This window comes from Calypte anna, chromosome 3 (assembly GCF_003957555.1).
Source record: "Calypte anna isolate BGI_N300 chromosome 3, bCalAnn1_v1.p, whole genome shotgun sequence".
Lineage (NCBI taxonomy): Eukaryota > Metazoa > Chordata > Aves > Apodiformes > Trochilidae > Calypte > Calypte anna.
In genome coordinates this window covers 39149565-39171504 of record NC_044246.1, presented here as the reverse complement: position 1 = coordinate 39171504, position 21940 = coordinate 39149565, and the positions used below count along the sequence as shown (strand labels likewise).

Sequence of the window (21940 nt, the reverse complement as noted above, 5' to 3'; positions counted from 1 at the left end):
CCCCCACTCCCCCCCAATTAAATAAATAAATAAGAACGTTGCAGCAATTTCAGGAATGCAAACCACGAGTCTGTTTGGAAACATATCAACATGTCCTTTTATCAGTACCATCATAATTGGCAACAACAACAAAAAAGGGCAGGTCAGGGCCACACCGAATCCTTATGAAGCATCTCCGGGAAGCAATGCAAAGTGGCTGAGGTGCTGCCAATATGCACCCAGAGGGAGAGAGACAGGGAGATGAAGACAAGTTCTTTGTCTTGATGACAAAAGGTGTAACAGTTGTTTCCTCTCACGCACACACACCTCTCGCTCCCATTTCTCCTTCCAAGGTGAAAGAACAGCCAAGAAGCCGATAAGGGAGTGTTAGGGTGAAGAGGAGGATAAAAGATGAAGGGGCATTTCCTGAACCCTGGCTGCCCAGGATTCCCCATCTTCCTCGCTGCATCATATTGAAATGGAAATGCCTCTCTCCCTTTTGAGCCGAGAAACGCTTATCAGCGAGCTGAGCAGGGAGAAACCCAGATGGGTCTTCTCCATCCAAAGGAAAGCGGCATCTCTGCTGTGTGCGGTGTAAAAAGCCTCTTCATTGAGGAGTACGGGGAAGCACAAGGTGTCCGCACCTGGCGAGGAGGCAGGGTAGAATGACATTCAAAGCTGGCAAGGAGGCAACCTGGGGTTCAGTCATGTCCTCCTGGAGGTGGCTGTCCCCACCGCGATCCAGGGCAAAGGAGCGGAGAGTGCCCCGCTCCGCCACAGCAGCCGCTGTCACCTCAGCGCTCAGCCCGCCGGGGCAGCGCCCCCCGCCTCCTCCCCCACTCTCCCGCAGCCGTTGGCCACGAGCCGTTGGGGTTTAAAAATTAAAACGCCAACGGCGAGGAGCAAGGAGGTGGTGGTGGTGGCGGGGGTTGTAGGTTTTGGTTTTTTGGGTTTTTTTGGGGGGCAAGGGGGGAAGGGTGGAGAAGAAGTGGCTCGGAGAGTGGGAAGGGAAGAGACACGGGGCAGCGCGGGAGGCTCACGGCGCGGCACTCACCTGCCCCCGGCTCCTCAGGGGGAGTCCCCGCCGGGCGGGCGCGGACGCTGGCACCACACGGCAGGCGAGAGGCAGCGATGCCGCTGCCCATTACTGCAGCAACCCCGCCGGCGGCAGCGCCCTGCGGCTGTCCTCGTCCTCCCGCAGCTTCATGGCAAGCACCGGGCGCACGCCGCTTCTCCTCGCCCCGCCGGCCGGGCAGCCAGCCCGGGTCCCGCCGTGTCTCACTCCACCACCATCGCCCTCCTGCCGGCGCTGCGCCTCGCCTCACCCCAGCCCGCCGCTCCCCCCGCCCCCGCTGCCCGGCGCAGCCCGCCCCCGCCGCGCCATTGGCTCCGCCGCTCGCCCTCCGCAGCCCATTGGCTGCTGATCCCTGTCAATCACCTGCGGACCAAAGGAGCGATCCTCGCGCAACGGAGAGAAGGAGGTAGTGAGGAAAGACGGAGCTCGCAGGCCCTCTTCTCCCGCCCCCAACACAATCTTTTTTCTGATTGGCGAAAGAGCCCGAAGAGGCGGGGTTCCTTGTAAGGAGAGGCTACGCGATTGGTGAGCGCTGCCGCCCCTCAACGCAAAAGCCTCTGCCTATTGGCGGCGGCGCTTCCTAAAGCGGTGTGGTGGGCGTGGCGAGAGGAGCGGGCTGTCAGGGCAGGGGTGTGGCCCCGCGGCGACGAGCAGAGGCCCCCCGGGACCCGCCGGCCCTGTCCTGAGGGCGGGGGTGGGGGCGGCACCGGCAGGCAGGGGAGATCCCGGGCCGGGAAGAGCGGTGGAAGAACGGGGTTAGGGGGGAAGCTGAGCCGGGAGCCCCAGGCCCCGCCTGTCAGGTGGGCGCGGGCGGCTAAAGAGAGGGAGCCGCCGCGGGAGGCGGGCGGAGGCGGCGGGAGCGGAGGGAGCGGAGAGAAAAGCACTGGGAGGGATAGAGGCAGCGGCGGGGCCCGGCCCTGAGGGGGTGTGAGTCCAGCTCTAAGGCTGCCCTACGTCCGCCCCACGTCCTGGAGGTGCTCTGGAGTCCTTGTGCGTGTGGGAAGTTGATGGGAGCGAATCATGAAACTCCATAAACCGCAGTTGGGGCGGTGTTTCTTTCATGACTTAACTTGATGGAGTGTGCTCCGTGAACTTCACCCAAACGTCAGGGTCTGGATGTTCTGCGCTGCTTTATGTAAAAGTCCCTGCGGGGGAGAAAGGAGCGATGAGGGTGTGATCCTCGTGGGAGGTGGTCCAGGAATTCCCATCACCGGGCTGGCTGCAGGCTACTCCGGCAGCGCAGCGGCCGTCGGGGGGGGATGTGGGGTGTGGGGTGTGGGGTGTGGGTGTCCCGGGCGCCAGAGGTAATAAGCCCTTGGTTCTGGCATTAACCAACACCGAGCTGGTGCTTTATTCTGGTTCGATGAGGAAGTGTTGCGCTGCTTTCTGCCCACTTGCCTTCTGAAGCCTCTTCTTGCACCCACGCAGATGCATTAGGGCTTAGATCCCAAAGCGCTGCTTGCAGCAAGTGGATTTCAGAGTCAGGGCAATGTGGTTGTGTGAGATGCTGTGGGAGCTACTCCTAAAGATATCAGCCCGGCAAGGAGGAAACTAAGCCAGCTATCAAGTGGAAGCTTGACACGGAAGAAAGCTCAGTAGAGAGAGGTCTGAGGGGAGCTGTGAAATTGAACCTGGGGCTTTGCTGTCTTTCTCTATGTTCTTTCCCATGCCAAACCAAATGGAGTCCAAGCCTGATCCACAGACTGGGAAGCTCCTTATCCGACTCTTTTCCTCCTCTTCCCTAAGCTGCTTCTCTCTGCCAGCTTAGCAGAGAGGCTGCCAGCATACAGTTGTATGGAGTGAAAGGAGAGAAAGAATGACTGTGTGGACTGCCACGGGCCTAAGCTGAACGAAGTTACTTTGGAGAGGGTGAATATTTGGACTACTTAAAAGGTCAGCCCTTTGCTTCTAATGTGCTGGTCTTCATTCCTTTGCCCTTTCTCAAGGCAGATTTACTTATACGAGCTGCCAGAGGGCATGCGTTCATTACCTCTTTGGAGCTGTCCTGGAAGAGACAGTCATTTTCCTTCTTAGAGTGTTACACTAGAATGTGAAAGGAAGCTTTACTACTCGTACAGATTTCCAGGAAAATCTGTAATATTTTTTTCCTGAATATTTTTTAAGTTAAAGTGTGAAGATTTTGCACATTTGTCTAAGATTTCTGTCCCAGTTTTGCAGCTGGTCTGCACACACAGAGTAACTCCAACACATTTAAAGGAGTGTGTTAATTTCAACACACTGTTTTTTTAAGGGCAGATCACCTGCTCAGGATTTGGGAAGTGAGGCCAGGATTTCCAGAACACATCAGACTGAGAACGCACAGTCTGGAGCGTACATATGCTTGATTCTGACTTGGAAAATACCAGCCGGAAATCTGGCAGCTGTAAAGTGTATCAGACAAGGTAATTTAAAATTCCAGTGGCCCTGGGGAGATCCTTCGTTCCTTGTACCAGAAAAACGTTGAGTAGTTGGACTGCTGATTTTATTTCAAAAGTCATCTTTACATACATCTGTATGTATCACCAAGAGTTAATCTGTAAGATTCATCTTCTGAATACCATGCAGCATGCAGGCTAATTCCCAAGATACACCTTTGTCAAGGGTTTTATTTCCCTCAAACTGAGATAGACATTTTCTGTCCTGTGGATAAACACAGAAGGTCTGGTGGTTTGTTCAGTGACTTGTGTTTCAAACATCATTATTTATTAACATTTTCCATTTCCTTCATAGCTTTCGGATTCAAGTTACACGAGGCCTAAGAAATACACAGCATAAGGCTGCTTTTTCCTTCACTGTATGGGGAGAATTGTAACACAGGCAATTATCCTACAGATTATCTATTTATTCTAGAGTTTTTAAGAGCTGCAATCCTCAGATCTTGCAATTTAGGGGGGAAACCAGGAGATTTCAAAGGGTGTGAGCAATTACTCTGGAAACAAGGGCAAGATCTTCAGCAGCAGATTGGAAGCTAGAGGCCACTGCAGTGTTCTCAGGTTACTGGACAGAGTCCTAGGCCAAACCAACTCAAAAGCCCTTGCAACTTCTGTTGGCAGCTCACAGCCCAAAAGAACCAATGACTGTCAAAAAGGGATTAGCAAGGGTATGAATGAAGAGCCCCTTACCCCTTCCACTGGTCAGAACACTCTGATGGATCAGCAAGGGACCCCTGCGTTGGCTGCACTGCCATACCAAAAAGATCCCATGACAGGTCCTGCCAACCATAAGCCCAATTTGCACCAGTGATCCACCAGAAACCATAGTGTTCAGCTCTAGAGCACAATTGAGGATCTGAGACAAAATCTAGAGAAACAGTCACATTTTTCCTTAATTTAGTATTATGAGCTTGATGGTGAAATCAAGCATAGTTACATCAAAGTGCCCAGTACTCACTTGTAAGGCAATAGCTGAATAAACAATTCTCATATGACTCCCAGAAGGATCCTCCTGATTGAGGAAAAAAAATGAAGCATCATTTTATGTACAGTGTCAAAGACCTTCTCTTCTGCAAGCAGGAAAAAATAGTCATGTGATGAACAAACAGATGCTGTTTCATTATTTAAAGATATATAATATGTATGATAGACTCTGTTTAAACCATATTCCTGTCAAAACTGCTGCCTTCCTTACCTGGGGAAGGAAAGCTGAGGAAGTGTATTTGTATATATTTGAGCAAGTCTTCATCTTCATCATTCTGGAAACGGCATGAAGCAGGATGCTGCTCACATTGGGAAGCTGATGGTGCAGACCAGGGAGTCCCCAGAGCAACCTGACCTGGGTCTTTATAAGCAGCTGGTTCCACCAAGGACACCCTTACTATCCAAAAATAAATGCTCATGCTCTGTAGCTCCCTCTTTCCCCCACCCCCTACAGTAACACTGAAATATCCACTCTCCCTTAATCTCCACAGAAAGCCTGATTATTTTTTTTCTGGAATCTGACTCCTGCTTCCTAGCTTTGGCTTGGTGGTGGTAGATTGCAAACCTATTGGTCTCAGTAGAAAGATGATCTATACTCTATTTATGTTATTGCCTGTTAAGATTTAAAGCTACACAGCTTCTCCCTTACCATGCAATGCCTTGTCATCAGCATGACTAAAGAGAAGTTGTTCACCAATACAGAAATGACCTTTGCTAGAAATAGCTATCATTATAAATCTCAGTTTCCCTGTCCTGTATACGAGCCTGCAGAAATGTCACTGAGGAGATCAATCAATTGGATTACGTCGAATTTGCAAGAGCATTTGGCTTTTTGAGGCAGTGGGCATACGAGGTTACCCTTACCTGCTACATTTTAAACATTCCTGTATTTCTAGATCCCCTTAAAAGTTTGATCCCACACTAATGAAGGGAGTGGAGAACCTGCATTGACCTCAGTAGATCCGAGTAAAGTACCATCCTCCTCGTCCCCAATACATGTCACTACCTGATGTGTGATGCCTTAAAATCCATTTCTCTAACAAGCAATGCTCAGCAATGCTCAGCAAGTTCTAGGGCAGCACACTTGTCTGCTCTTTTTGTTTCTTCACATCTCAACAGTAATTAAAAAAATACATACACATAACACATCATAAAAATGTACACAGCAAGAAAACATTTTCTGTTGCTCCGCCCTTCTTTTGGTTCTTGTTTGCTGCCGGAAAAATTTTACTCATCTCTTTTCACGTGATCTGGTGACACCCAACACCCATTATGTATCGGAGGGAAAAATGTTTTGAATTTTCCTTCTGCTAGACACTGGTGACAAATGGGGGCTGGGGGGCAAAATAGCATGTTTTACTTCTGCTGTGAGACCCTGATTTTGAGACTGGCAGCTGAGAAGAGGCAATTCTCACATTGCAGAATCAGACAGTTCTGTTGCTATCACAGCTTGTAACAAAAGAGTACCATTTCAGCAATACTCCCAGCTGCTCCTAAGAGGCATGAGGCATAAAACCACCACAATTTGCTCTTGCCTTACTAGAGAAAGAAACAGCTTTTAGGATGCACTATGGTGGGCTCATGTTTTCACAGAATCATTCCAGTTGGAAAAGACCTTCAAGATCTTAAAGAGAGCGTCTGTTATTCGGTTTAATTGCCGGGTCAGTGTTAAACCGTGACAAAGTCAAACCATAACCTAACTCTGCCGACCACGAACCTAACTCTACCAAGTCCAGTGCTCAAACCATGCCCCCGAGCACCAAATCTATGTGCCCTTTGAACACCACCAGCTTGGGCGTGGGCCGATGCAGCCAGACCAGGCTCATGCTCACCTATGAACTTGTTTACCTGTGCAGTGTCCCTTCATGCTCACCTATGCACCTGTTTACCTGTGCAGTGTCCCCAGCCGGGGCCAGGTCCCTGCCCGAGGCACTGAGCTCTGCACAGGCACCCACCCTGCTAAACCTTCGAATCCGGGGCCTGCCCCCGGGAGAGCAGGCTCACACCAGGTCTGCTGCCAAAGGTCATCTGTAGACACGGGCTGGGTTAACTCACCAACACCTCTTTTTTTTTCTTTTTTTTTTTTAATGGATTCTTTTATTCTTCCATTTTCCTGCTGTGGCTGGAGCTTGCACTGGTATGTGGTGAGACCCTGCCAGGTCGTCAGCCAGGCAGCGAATGCTTCCCCTCCAGGCTCAGTGCCAGGAAGGGTACCCAAAAAGGCCTGTCCCCTGGTGGCAATCTCATGTCACAGCCCCTTTTCTCTCCTGTGGTCCTCTTCATTATGCCAGCCCTACGATGCCAGCAAAACTCCCTGCCCTGCCCACCCCTCTTAACCCCTCCGCCCAAAGCCTTGCGGGCAAAGTCAGGCAGCCTGGTTCAAAAAGAGCTGATTAAAACCATTCTCACCTGTCTTTCCTTTATCTCCCCTCTCTTGTCTGTCTGAAATTCTTCCCAAACCACTTAGCAATAAGGGGCATGTTGTATTTATCTGCAAACGAGGTCAAGGACAGGAGTCACATTCCTGAAATGCAGAAGCCACAATGCAGTTCAGCCTGTGGAGGCAAGACAAAAGTTGGGGTACTGATGATGGAGACCTACACACTACAGACAGCATTTCACTATTCTGTATCATGAACCTCTGGATTAGCCCTGCTTTCTTCAAGTTTATTATCAACTTTCCTGTTACCTTGCAATGGGGTGGATGACTTGTGTCATTCACCTTCTGATATCCTTGAGAATTGTGTACATGTCTTAGAGGCCCCCATTTCTCTCTTTAAAAAAATAAAGAAGCAAGAAAAAAACCCAGTCAGCCTGTACTTTCTCCATAAATAACAACATTCAATCTTTTTCATGCTCAGTGCCTCTTGTACCTTTTCCAGCTCTTCCATACCCTTCCTGTGTGGTCTCCCTAGCTTTTTTGCAGAGCATAATTATGCTTGTATAGGACATCCTTCAGCACTAATGAGGTAAAGAATGCCTTTCTCCCTCTCTTTTAAGAATAAATATCTTGTTTCTTACCAAATAATCCAACTGTTAATTTAAGATGCCCTTCAGGAACAATGACCTTGATTCTCTGGAACTGTTCACTTTCTCTAGTTTTAACAATATTTTTTCTCTACTTTTCAACAGTTAAGCTTTAAACATGTCCTTTTTTAATATGTACTTTTTCATAGCCTAATTGCTTTTTACACAAACTACCACTAACAGACAGCTGTCATATTGAAAAGGCCACAGCTCTAGAGAAGATAAAGACAGAGAGCAACGACCTATGGCTAAGATTTAGAAAAAGCATCTCAGATGGCAGCAAGAGTGAGAAAGCAAAACTCTTTATCTGCAAACAGAGATTAGGAACAGGAAGAACATTTTCTAGGAGCTATGGAAGAAATGAGATGAAGCAAGTTCAGGGGAAGATTTGCTTCCCAGCACCCATACACACACTAGTGCTACATGATGCTGGATGCATCAAATCTCTGATTAACCAGCTGTAGATGCTTCATGGAGGCATCTAAGTAAGCTGCGGGTTCAAAGGTGGGAAGGTCAGGGAGTGAAGGTTGTTGAACCTATACATTTTTTTCTACTGAGATCCTGCTTACTAGAAAATCAGTAGCTGGACATGCAATCAGAATACTGAACTGGAAAAAATTTAAAGCCTCTTAACTGCATTTCTGTAACTCTTCATAAATGCCAGAGAAATCATAAAATGTAATACAGCTGTCTCTAAAGATTATGCAGGAAATTCCTCTTTGCCCAAATAAAATATCATATGTCGCCTTTCAAGAGAATGCCTTGTTAACTTTGGATCTACACCATCAGTCATCCAGGCAGTACATCAGTAACAGAGAGATGCTTCCTTGGAGTACGGACATTAGCAATGCACAGAGCGTCATAGATCAAATCTGATGCCTTCTTGGAAGCCTGTCTAGAAGCAATTACCTTGCAGATGTGATAAGACAATCTATTATGCAAACTGGTGCTCCTACCAGAGTAAGAAGAAATTTGTACCTAACAACTTGTAAGACCAGAATACCAAACACTATACAAAAAGATATCAGTGCTTGATGAATAGAATGTCAAAGTGCAGGGTAGAAATATCTATATGTGGCATGTAGGCCTTCATCTGCAGAAGATTTATAGTTAGCCAAGTTATAGCTAATTAAAATGAGTCCCATGGACCTATTCATGTATGCAAGACAGGCAAGTGGACAAGTGTTTGCAGACTTTGGTTGTATTATGAGACAGGTGTGAGATGGTGTGGAGAGAATCCATTTTGAAAGGACAAGCAGTTCATTGTGTTGTAAAACTGACTGGAAAGTTTCCTGCTTCAGCTGTTGAAATCTCAGCAGCCACCCAGTTTATATAAGTATCTCTAGTTAATCCGGAAATGAAACAAAATAATCACAGACAAGTTAGGTAATCTCAGACTCAGGACTGCTCTTGAATATGTTCAGATTAACCCACATGAATTTAAATGATGTTGCAAATTACTTTTAACTGACTGTATTACCTTGCTTTCTAGGACCTCCATTGGACATGCCTCATGCCATGCAGCAAAGTACTTTTGGCAGGTGGTCCTGGTACAATGGCAGGGAGCATTCACATGCTCTGGCAGGGCTGTGGGCTGAAACCCATCAACCATTAAAAGCTTCTAACAAAATTCGGATCCCTTGCAGCCCAAAACTCTGCCTACCATATACTGTTGGCAGTCCCACACTAGGAAAAAATATGCAAATGTTGACTAATTCATGTGGTGCTTTCACTTACACAGAGTGCCAACCACCCCAAGCTACAGAATGGGACCACCATTCTTCAGCTCCCTCATGATCTGTGCAGACTCACTGCCTGCCCTGAGGACCTCAAAACCACTTTTTCCGAGGGAAAAAAAAAAAGTACATTAAACATCTAAGGTCATAACCTAAATTCTCCATGATATTGATATCCAGGATAACTTAGGAAGTGGATGGTTGAAGCACAATAGAAAAAAAATATTAGAGCTCATTACAAATGGGATATAGGACTCATTTTGCTAGCTTGAGGTGTTGTTTGGGCTCCTCCAGTTTGTCCCACACACTTCAGGATGTCATTTTTGTTAAGTTATTCTGCAAAACCTTGTGGTGGACATAAAGCCTCACCTGACCATGTATCCCTATGGCAGACTCCTCAATGAGTCCCCAGCTGAAGAAAGAGATTGCTCAACATAGATATCCATAGATTTGGGAAGAGACATCTAGATTTTTTTTCTCTGAATCATTTCAGGAATCCTATTAACTCTTCACACATACTTAGAAGGAGTACACGCTTTGACAGGTCTGTAGAGAGACAATAAAAAAATAAGGAAATCTCTAGTTTGATCTACTTTCTAAATTCAGCTGGGTGACAGTGGTGCCTAGAACTATCTTGAATCACTAGTTGTGCGATAAAGATCTGGGGGCAAAGATGGGTTTATCTCTAGAAGAAGTAGAATCCCAAGACCCCAGCAGATAAACTTTCAACCCAGTGCAATAAATGGAAATTATTCCATGGCTGCACTCAGAGATCTGCAACTTAACCAGTCACCAAGATCTCTTCCTTGCGTCTCTAACCAGAGCTCTGGAGCTCAGCAAAGGACCCACACAAACAACAACAGTAAAAAGCTGGAAGATCCTGAAGTACCCTGCTATGATGAACCAGGTGCTGGACTCCATTGACGCGATTTCTCAGGAGTGCCAAGATGTTCTGGAAGCGATGCCTGCAAATCCATCACCAGGGTATTACCCTGTGCTGGAGGTAAGGGGCTCGTTTGCCAGTATTTTTAGACACTGTTACAGCTGAACATCAAAATGTCATTTAAAGAACATTAGGTCTGAGAAAAAATTTGATATCAGGAAATGTTCAGTTCCGAGTGAAACCATAGTCTGTGTGCACTGCTTTTAATACCCTTCCTGGAGCCAAGGGACAGAAAATAGTGCTGGTGTCTCTCCACAGTGGTGCATGGAGAGGGAGGATGTGGGCCTGGTGCTTTGTGGACCAGTAGCTCTGGAGATTTTGTTTCCCTCTGCTAAGAAACTACAGGCCTGCCAGCCTAACCTCAGCGCCTGGAAAAATTATGGAGCGGTTTGTATCGAGTCCACTCATATGGCGAGTGCAGGACAGTGAGGAAATCAGTCCCAGACAGCTTGGATTCAGGGAAGGCAGGACCTGCCTGACCAACCTGGCCTCATTCTATGACCACGTAACCTGCCTAGTTGACAAGTGGATGTGGACATTATCTACCTGGACTTCAGTAAAGCCTTTGACAGCATCTCTCACAACATCCTCCTCAGGAAGCTGGCAGCTCATGGCATAGCTCATGTATACTCTTCATTGGGTTAGAAACTGGCTACATGGCAGGGCCCAGAGGGCTGTTGTCAACAAAATTAAATGCAGTTGGAGACTGGCCACCAGTGGTGCTCCCTGGGGCTCAGTTTTGGGGCTAGTCCTGTTGAATATCTTCATTAGTGATCTAGTTGAGGGGATTGAGGGCTTCCTTAGTAAGTTTGCAGACAACACCAAGTTGAGTAGGAGTGTTGATCTGCTCGAGGGTAGGAAGGCTCTGCAAAGGGATCTAGACAGGCTGGACCAGTGGGTCAAGGTCAATAAAAAGACATTTAGCAAGGCCAAGCATTGGGTCCTGCACTTTGTTCACAACAACACTATGCAAACCCTATAGGCCTGGGGAGGAGTGACTGGAAAGCTGCCAAGTAGAAAAGGACCTGGTGGTGCTGGTTGATACCCAGCTGAATATGAGCAGTGTGCCCAGGTGGTCAAGAAGGCAAACAGCATTCTGGCTTTTAACAGGAATGGAATGTCCAGCAGGAGAAGGGAAGCGACTGTCCCCCTGTACTCGGTGTGGGTGAGACAGAACCCCGAGTACTGTGTTCGGTTACAATCAAGAAGGACACTGAGTTTATGGAGTGAGTTCAGAGGAAGACAACCAAGCTGGTGAAGTGTCTGGAGAACAAGCCCTGTGAGGAGAGGCTGAGAGAAATGGGAATGTTTAGTTTGCAGAAAAGGAGGCTGAGATGAGATACAATTGCTCTCTACTGAAAGCTATCTGAAAGGAGGCTGTAGGGAGGTGGGTGCTGGCCTCTTCTCCGAAGTGAATAATGATAGAACTAGTAGAAATGGTCTGAAGTTGTAGCACAAGAGATTTAGACTAGGTTTGAGGAAGAATTTCTTAACTGAGAGAGTAGAAGGGTGTTGGACCGGACTGCCCAGGGAGGTTGTGGAGTCACCGTCCCTGTAAGTATTTAAAAGCCATGTAGACAAGGCACTTCAGGACATGCTCTAGTGGGTGATACAGATATTGATACATATATTTTATTCAGGGGTGATGCTGACAGTTGGATGTTGTGACCTTAGAGGTCTTTTCCAACTGTGATGATTCTGTGATCTCACCCTTTCCCTGGCAAAAAATTCCTGTATCATCTCAGCTAGCAAAACCTGTCTCTTTTGGGAAACAACAGATATATCAAACATTCTGGCAAGGCACAGGAGAAATGACAGTTCAATGAGGTTGCAAAGAGAACTATCAGAGAGAGATTAGTTTGTCTGACAGTCTTTCTTTATGCTCTCTGCTGAAGAAGAACAAGAGTTCTTTCATGCATATTGAATTTACTTTTAGTGTGAATTAGCCTCTGTCAGTAGGGCTGTAAGTGTGGCCACTTCAGAAAATCTGGTATGTGGCACCTGCCTTCTGCATGCCTTAGAGTGCCAACATTTTCCAGCCACTTATTCTGCTGCAAGAAATGCTCATTTTACACTGAAGCATTGAACTTTGGGATAGAGCATTCATAACATTTCCTGCACTATCTACTAAAACATTTGACTACCAAGAAGACACTGAATGGGGGTCCACAGGCCATGGGCACCTCAAGCTCTGGTTATTGATATAAAAGAGGTAAAGGAGCAAATGTTGCTTGTTAAGAGGAGAGGCAGTCCCAACTCATTTCTCACACCACTTTGGAGTTGAAATAGCCTGTGCTGATGGCTGCCTGGCTGGCACCAGCTCTCTCTACATGACACAGGAGACCTTGACCACTGTTTTGCCACACCCATCCCTTGATTGTTGTGGTGTTGCAGCTTGTGCAGAAACAATAATCCCTGAACAGACACAGAATTACTCCTGACCTGAGAGTTTCTGAAGGCAGCAGGTGGGTATCACACACTCACCATCCCTTCTCTCAGTCTAAGACATCCATGAGCTCAAAGCTCAGATACAAAGTAATGCCTAGAAATTTCAGGTCCTTTTTCTGATACCAATAAGATGCCGAACAGAATGGCAGTGATACGGATTTTGACTCTGGCTCTTGCTATTCTTCTGCCAAAAGTGTCAGAAACTCATCTGAATTTATGGGTTGTGTCAAGCAAAACCCAAGAAGTACAACATATTATGCATCATTTCCTAGCTGTTGCACACATGTGGGAAAGGACAATGCTGAGAGGGCAAATTGCAAAGGTGGTAGGACTACTCAACTTACATCTCATGCTCCTATTGCTTATTTAAAGCATTACCCAAACTACTTATTTTCTGTAGTATCCCGAGATACTATTTGCCCTAGATTTGGCAGATCTTCCCAAAAGATGAGCCTGAAACACTCACAAAAGTAAGCCTGAAAAGTTTGGCTAAATTGTAAGGAACCAGAGACACTCTGGCATCTGGCAACTTTAATAACTGCAGATGCACTATAGCTTGCTCGACCCACTACATCAGGCAATGTCGACCTCATTGCTTACCGCAAAATCATGATGCATCCCTCAGTCCATGCAGCATCACCTCAGTGAGGCTAAAATAAAACCCACTGAAAGGTTTTATATAATGACAGGACCAGAAGATTTCTAATGTAGTTTTCTTACTGGAGCAAGAGCCAAGTACATTTTAAATTCATTAGCTAATGGCCTGTGACAATGAAGGACAAAGACAATTATTATGCACGTCTCCCAATTGATTGTTTCTGTGTGAAGAAAATGAAACAAATTATTGTTCTTCTATATTAATGCACCATAAAGGATTACTTTCATATCTATTTCCAAAAAAAAAAAAAAAATATCCCTTTCAAAATGCAGACTAGTGCTGGATAAATTTGATTTTTATAGATGAAAGCTTGGTGGAAAAATCAAGATTTTATTAGAGCCATGGACAATCACATTACATTTCATATGATATGAGGACTTCACTATTGAATCAGAAAATTGATCTCTGGACCTTTTTTCCTCCTGAAGATTTATCAATTCCCTGAGCATCTCTCATGTATCTCAAATATTTATCTGTGGATATAATATCCAGAAGCATACTTAATAGCTGGTTTTATTTATAGAAAAGTCAGAAAATATATACAATATGAAGTCTTAAAGATGAGAGAAAACCTCCTACCTCTCACAGTACCTGCCGCTGGTACAATTCTTGCACTTGGAACATGAAAGGCAAAGGAAGTCAGAGTAGTCATGCACCTGAAATGGTAACAATCATTATTTCACATTTGTTTTATTAACAAAAAATGAACTTTCCACTAAGCTTTAGTTTAGGAAAATGATAATATTGCAAAAGCTTGAGACTCATAACAAGTATAAAAACTCACAGAAAAATTAAACCAGAGTAGCAGTTCAGTAGCCTGAAGACTATGGGTCTGTTTATGAAATTAAGAAAATTATGTCTAATACAGTAAATCATCTCATCTCTTTCAGCAAGATGTATGGTAGATGATACTTCTTGAAATTTTTTATGCTGACAGGTAAAGCACTGAGAGGATGTGTCATCTGAGTCTGCCAACAATTCTAAATTCAGATTAAGCAAGACACAGTAAGATCCACCACAGTTTCAGGGCCCCATCCTGCACTCCTGTCTATGTGTGAGGGGGCTGGCAGCTCTGACACGCTGCCACGTCTGCAGGAGGCTGCTGACACCAGCTCCCTGTCAGAAAGGGACAGGCTAACCCTGTCATCCAGATCAGGGAGTGAGATGCCTTCCTGCCAGCCCCCCACTGCCACAATCACCCAACAGTGGCGATGGCTTTCTCTTATTTTCAGTGACAATTTGTGGTTTTCTGAAATTGTGGCTGCTTCATCATCACTTGCCCCTTACCAGGAAGATGCTGGGTGACTCTTGTTGGTAGCAACTTCTCCCAGCATCCTAGCACAACTTTTATAACACCAATCAAGCTTGCAAATGAGAAAAAAAGGTCTGGCTTCATGTACATTTTATGAAATCACATATTCTGGTAAGCATTCCCCTATTGTTCTCGGAGTCCACATGGGACTACTCAGAAGCCTGCTTGGAGCAGCAGCTCCTTCCTCTCTGTACTTACTCCCAGATTGTCACTTGCAGACATTCAAGGCCACCCAATTACCCTGGTGTCAATGGGTGGTTCACTCAGGGCTTGATAAAACCCCCAAAGTTATTCTCTAGTGACAAGCACTGGCCAGAAATCCTCCTTCAGTGAGGGCTTTGTAATCCACCCTGTAAGAAAAAAAGCTTAGGGTGAATTCTGGTGTCCCAGCATTGCCCAGGTGTGCAACTAAAGCTTGTCCCAAGGGCTTTGATGTGTGCTCTGTAGGATTTTACCATTTTCTTCCCCCCCCGTTCTACAAACCAGCCTTTGTACATTATATCCTTGCAGCTGACACCTGTAATATAAGCCATTGGAGATAGCAATAATATGCATAATATGAACAGTATATATGGAGTGTTACAGATTATGAAATTCAACATCACTTTTTAGCAGTGATAAAAACATTATCTAATTCCCAGTAGTGCCCTGAAGAGACTGAGGAATACATTTATATACCAAAATGTCAAAATCATAAAACACCTGATTTTGCACTATTTCCTTTGCATTGTGATGAGGTAGTTATTACATGACATTTCATAAATACTCAGAAATAATTAGTATGCCAAACAACAAGCTTTTCACTACAATACAGCACTATCCATTTAAAGTCCTGATTTTCATGAAGCATTTGCACAGATTAGCTTAAATACTACAAAATAAAAGTGAACACTGTAGGGGGGAGGGAAATGCTGCTGTTTGGTTTTGTTCTGATTTCTTTTCCTTTAAAGGGAGGTATATTGATAGTAACAAGCCTAGGGCTGCAGGAACAAGCAGCAGTAGCTGTATGCTTCCCAAATGACAGGGACAAAAGAGGCAGCATGTCTTGCTGGTACAACGTGATGGAGAGGTTCCAAGAGAGTATCACATTAGCAGGATTAAAATTAACACAAACGCTGAACAAAATCCATCTTTGAAGGAAGGAGATGATTTTAAATTGTTTGTAATTAGGGGAGAAACAGCACTGCACACAGCTCTGCTTTAGCCAAGGAGTCTTCCAGATTTTCACTGCTCAGCTTGTAATACTCCTACTTACTTTTTTTTTTAAATTTATTATTGCCTTTTTTATATTAATATGCAACCAATTATAAATTGCAACTTGCAGCACTGGATAATTTCCCTTCAAGAATGCTAAGAAGGTTCTGTGCTCTATCAGCCCACGTAACAGCACAGCAACTCTCAGCCTCTCCGACATTTTTTAGCAGCAATTTGTAAACAGTTACTCAGCAGGAAAGTTGAAGCAACCCCCATCTTAAGACCACCTTGTGATGCTGATTTTTAACTTGCTGGCTGTTCTGCTTAAAAATAAAACGAAAATGTAATACTTAGCTCAAATTCTCAGGAATAAAGGGGCAGATGAAACACAGGAAATAACAGGATCACTTATTGTATCAGAGATATTTGTCTCGTTCTCTCACTCTGCTGTTGTGCTGGTGCCCCATTCAAAGCTCCTTTCTGCTGCTTGTCAGAGGAGAGAGGGCAAATTTTAAATGCAAAGTTAAAAGAATAAATGGAAAAAATATATAAGGCAGTGTAACCTTTCATTTCATGCAGATGCAGCACACAGAACACAGCAGCTCTGTCTCTGTGTTGCCTGAGCCATCAACATAGCTGTAAGAGTACTCAGTTGCTGGAGGTTTTGATTGAACAAAGATGTCCTCTTCCTTTTTATTTTTCATGGGATAAAGTGTTTCCAAAAGGACTACTCTTGCATTGAGGAAGGGTATAATTATTAATAATTAATGACATTCACCTTTGTAAGCATTTATGGCACCAGTTGGGCCAATATGAACCTTGATGTAGGTGGCTTTGTCAGCTAAGCCTAAGCTACAAGTGCTATTCCTGAATTTGAACAGTGGTATGTCCAGTAAAAACACTACCCCCAGAAGCAACTGTGGATGAGAACGCATGTTAAATGTCAGTATTTATGCGTATTTTACACCTCTTTTCTGCTAGAAGTCCCTTCACTGTATGGGAAATTTATTTTTCTTCACTGAAATCAAAAACGTGCTGAGATCGGGCTGTACTTCTTTTTGCTTTACTAACAGAACTCAGCTTTGGTGGTGTCATAACTTAATTTTGGCTGAGGAAATTCAATGCATTAGATACCAACACAGTGATACCAGCTCAGACATAAAACACTGAGCTGAGGCCATAGCTGGGCTATCTAATTTCCTTCGCCTAGAAACTACAGTCAGCATTTGTAATCCTTAATAGGGAGTTTCAAAACAGCCTCCAATATAAGTGTATAGCCTAATTTGTGTGCTGCAATGTCAAGAGAGTTTAGGACACTCCAGATGTCTTGCTGCTGCACTGCCTTGTGCTTTTCAGCAAGACATTGGCATATTCTTTCTACACAGGCCTGCTCAGCTCCAGAGATCCTTCTACCCTCAACACCTCCACATCACGTTTCAATTAACAGCAACAAAAAAGAACTTCCAAAAGTGTCTGCAGATTGTCACAGTCTACATTTGATGATAAATCCACAGTAAAGAAAAAAAATTCCACTCAAAGATTAACCTCCAAATTGATTTCTGGTCCTTGGTTTTCTGTTTGATCTTTCACTCCCTCCAATATTTATCAGATGTCCACATTCATGCAAATGAGCTTGATCCATCTAAAAAACCTCATAATTTCAAAGAATTTTTTTTTCTTCTTCTTTCTCGTGGCCCCAGAATGTTCATAGGAGCTTGCTAAGGAACCATTTTGTGTTTGTGCAAAAATAATCCACGTTTCCTTAACATGTGGAGAACACAACATGCCAAAAATAACTTACATACTTCTGGAGGTCTATCTGCTTTTGAAAGTCCAGCATGCTACTGGCTTTATCAAGAGGTCTAAAACGTGTTTGTGGAACTTGAAAAAGGCCTTTCAAGTACTGATGCAGTTAATTTGTAAGGCTAACCCATTGAATTAGCTTAAGTGCTAAATCTTAGAAGAAGCTGTCCTATGCAAAACATGAAATCTGCTCATCCAAAGAAAGAAATTTCACCTCTTCTAACTAATAATAAAACAGCAGATCATCACAAACTCCTTTCAGGCTCCTCTTATTTGGAAATGTTCCACACCCTTTCACAAGCCAGCATTTTCCTGGCCAACATAAGCTTCTGGGAGATCCTCTCTCTTCACATTTCTGCAACCCTAGCCAGGTCCAGACACTTAGTCAGAAGCCAGCTGAGGGTAGCAGCATTATCTTCCCAATATGTGGCAGTATGTGTTGGAGAGGAGTATTCTGGAGGTGTGGTCTGAAGGACTGCTTTGTCCTTCAGGCTGTCTTTAAGCTTTTTTTTTATTTGTAGCTTCTCTAGACCACAGCGTTGGAAGTTTTACAGGTTCACATAGAAAGCTTACCCTCTTTAAGGAGTTTACTTATTGCTGCAGGAAGAGGCTAATAAAGTTGGGGATATTGGAACATTTTTTATAGAAAAAGTATCTGGTAGGCAGTCTTCTGTAATGGGGTTAATCTCAAAGTGAACACCATAAAATAGCAGCAAATCCAATGCATTGGAGAAACACATCAATGTCTTGAGATCACGTGCTGCATGGTCACTTGTACCTAGGGCAGCACTTGTTAAAAGCATTTGTTGGAGTGAGTGTAACCCAGAAGATAAAAACACCATCCTGATTCCCACAGGAGAATCTCCTCCATCTGCTTTCTGCTCCACACCCTTTCTGGAAGCAAACACACAGTATTGGCTCCCTGATCTGCAGCTGATTGAGAAGCTTGTGTCACTAGGTGTCATTAGGAAGGATGGGTATTTTGGGGTTTTTTCTCTAAAACACAAGACCTGCAACTAAGAAAATTACCACACGTAATTTGTGTTGCTGAGGGGAACTGTTTTCAGCCTCTTTCATTTACTACATGCATACAAGACAGAGTCTTTCAAAGCAGGGTGCAAACCCCTCAAACTGTCCTATTTCTCTTCTCCAAAGGAGAAACATCCTGTTCAGTCCTTCTGGGCTATCAAAGAGGCAATAATAACTGAGAACCACATCCTCAGCTGAGATCCACCAGGCTGGCTTCCTTTAAATGAAGGTGTTTTCTTTCTTCTCCCAACTCCACCTATGAAATGATGACAAACCCCTTCAACCACTACTTTTATAGACCTTGATTTAATTTTCCTCTCCCACAGCCAGCTACCACCCAGCAGTTGTAACCAAACACCAGCCTAGGGACAGAGCAAGACCTTATTCCAGCAGATCTGAAATCTCACCAAGGGACTGCAATTGTCCTCCAAGAGAAGCCCCTGCACTGAGGTACAGGCTATCACACATCACCACTAGAAACTTCACTCCTTGGACAAGCAGCACAGTTGGGACTTAGAGCCTAGACATGGGAGTTGGCCTGGGATCATCTTAGACAAGCACAGGGTCATAGAGCCCCATGGAAGTCCTCTGCTTCTAAAAATTGCAGAGCTTGCAGAAAACATCAAGGAATGATCTTGTCACACACATCCTGTTCCCCAACTCTGAGGCAGTTGCTGATGGCCTCTGTCAGGGATGAGGTACCCGGCCTAGGTGGACTTGGAGAGAAACCCCTGTCCCTGGGTTTCCAGGTTTCTGCCCTAGCATACAGGGCAGCTTTTGGCTGCTCTGATTTGCAGATCAAGCCAAACCTGTGCCTGAAAAGCTTTAGAGACCACAAAACACCTCAGGGCCAGTTACACCCCATCACATGGGAGAAGAGTATGAGCCAGCTATGTGCCAAGTGTTTGAAGAGCTCCACACAGAAGCTTCAGTGCTTTAGAGCTCCAGACTAAGTGCTACTCCTGATACCCAGACTCACTCTTTAGCTACGTGCAACACCTCCTGAGCCATGTACAAGCTCACCGAACCCCCGCAAAGACGCAAGGGCTGTGCTAATCCTCCCTCACTGATCTACAGCAGCTTCTGTGACCATCTTGTCTCCACTGTGTGGAAAGCTGAATATTCGAGCAAATTTTACAGCCAGCTCCTGCCTCTGCCATTCTCTTCTCTCTCCTCTGGGCCACACTATCCCTAGATGCTCAGACCCACACCTGGCCCCCCCTCCACACAGCAGAAGTCTGTACTGGCACTGCTGCCCAGATGCTTCTGTGGGCACAGAGGCAGAGATGGTATTTGCAGTTACACCCACTTATGCCTTTGTGCTGTGTGAAAAACTAGCACTCCCTGCTCATCTAGTTTTTGGCTAAAAAGATTTTGAATTTGATTACACCCTACGACGCATCTGGTTTTAGCAGTGCCGACTGGATACTTGAATAACCACAAAGAAAGGGTGTTTGGGTTAAGAATGCCGTTGTGATTAAATAAAATATTGAAAGTCCTGAAGTGTTTGTTTAAAGAAAATAATTTTCATTTAAATGCTGGCACAATTTCAAAAATTTTATTTTAATTTTGAAGTGTTGAAAATGCCCTCAGATAATTTCTGTAGCATTCCAGAACCCAAAAGTGATGGTAGAGAGCAAGTCACTTAAGAAATCAAGCTAACTGCAGGGATAAAATTAATTTCCTGTTTTCTGAGAAAACAAACCCAAAAAGGGCCCAATGGTCTTGTGTCTTTCTGAGAAAAAGCTTCTCACAAGCAATTTTTAACCAAGCAAGCATGGTTTGCTTTTTTCCACCCAAACAAAACAGAGTTTGCTCTTTGAGAAAGCTTCCAAGAACCTCACAAGCCATGCTAGTACAAAATAATTTAATGGACTTTGGTACCACCTACACCACTTTAAGCACTGTTTGGTTGAACCTGAAAGTAGTCCAAAATAATTTGATTGTTACAATTATAAGGATGCTCAATTATACATATGTTATAGTATTCATGCTCTGTTTCATCAAAGCAGAAGTCTGACCATTTTAGGATTTGATTTTGCCTTTAGGATGTGGATGAGACTTATGCACCAGCACTGTGTTTCACTGTGCCATCACCTTCTCTGACTTCCTGGCTTAATTGAATCCTAAAGACAAGTTCAAAATCAGAAAGCTTTGCTGGTGTGGGGTCAAGGTTTGACTTCAGTTTTAACTAAACCAAACCTGTTGGCCCAAATTCTTCCCAGTTCAGGTCAAGGAAGCTTCCATTCATTGAACGTGACTCAAGTATGTACAGCTCATTCTTCGATGAAACCAGGTGAAATTGGGCCTTATCTCACCTCAAATGAGTCAGCAACACCCAGGTAGGCCTCAGTAGGTTTCCTTCACAGAGGTTTCACCAGCAGCACCACTTGTAACCTGATGTGCCTCCATCTAGCAAGATGAGATGTTGCAACCAGCTGCAATTGCTGCTGTTGCTTCACACTGGTTTCAAGGGAGCAGATTCTGTAAAACGTTTTGCTAGGAAAGCTGGTTTCCATTTAAAAACAAGAAAGGAAAAAAAAAATAGACAAATATGCCTCTGAGCAAGCTTTTGAATGCTCTCCTTTGTTAACTAACACAGTTAACAGGCCCAAATATGACAACGAGCTTCACATCAATAGCCTGCCTCAAAGGGAAAACACAAGTAAAGCAAAGCAGCTTGTGATACACCAGCTCAAACAATGCCATGAGTATACCCGACAGAGCACAAGATGTTGTCGAGTCCACTTGTGAAAAAGAAGAAAGTATTGAGAAGGCAAGTATTAAATGTGTTCCCTTCTGCCAGGACATCCCTTCCCTTGTGATCGCTTAGCTTTATTTGACCTTTATGTTAAAAGAGCATTGGGACCCTGGGTGTTCCACCACTTTGCTTTTTCGAAAGCCTGGGATGATCTTGGAGGAAAGCATAGCTAACACCACCACTGGCAATGCAAACACTCTGCCTGCAAAGAGAGGCTTCATCCCGATGTCTTTAAACTCAGAGGCAACCACCAACTCACAATATCCCCAAATCTTGTGCATTATTGGTAAGAGCCACCTTGACACGGCACATGGGTACTGCCCGAGCCAGCCAGCAGCTCTGCTCTTGGTGCTCGTAGCCAAGCACAGCTGCAAGATCAGCCAGCGGGAATTTTGCACCAACTACATCTTGAAAACTCTCACAGATAATACAGCAGCTCAGACACCATTTCCATCACTATGAGGGGACAGAGAGACCTCCTCCTGGCAAAGACATGGCCGAGACACCAGGCATCCAATACATGTTCAATGAGGTACAAATTCCAACATGAATGGGTAAG

General features: G+C 44.8%; 1 protein-coding gene across 7 annotated transcripts in view; it reads right to left on the bottom strand.

The window, feature by feature from the left end:
* Positions 1-1441, bottom strand: part of EHBP1 (EH domain binding protein 1) — a 221909-nt gene extending 220468 nt beyond the window's left edge. For 5 of the 7 annotated variants that reach the window (XM_030448582.1, XM_030448585.1, XM_030448586.1 and 2 more), the window contains exon 1: positions 1034-1293. The gene's annotated coding sequence lies outside the window, so the exon portion shown is untranslated. Of the gene's footprint in view, positions 1-306; positions 624-1033; positions 1294-1417 lie in introns of those variants that run through there. The other 2 variants (XM_030448583.1, XM_030448584.1) reach the window with 2 other exon arrangements.
* Between the last annotated feature and the right edge of the window lie 20499 nt (positions 1442-21940).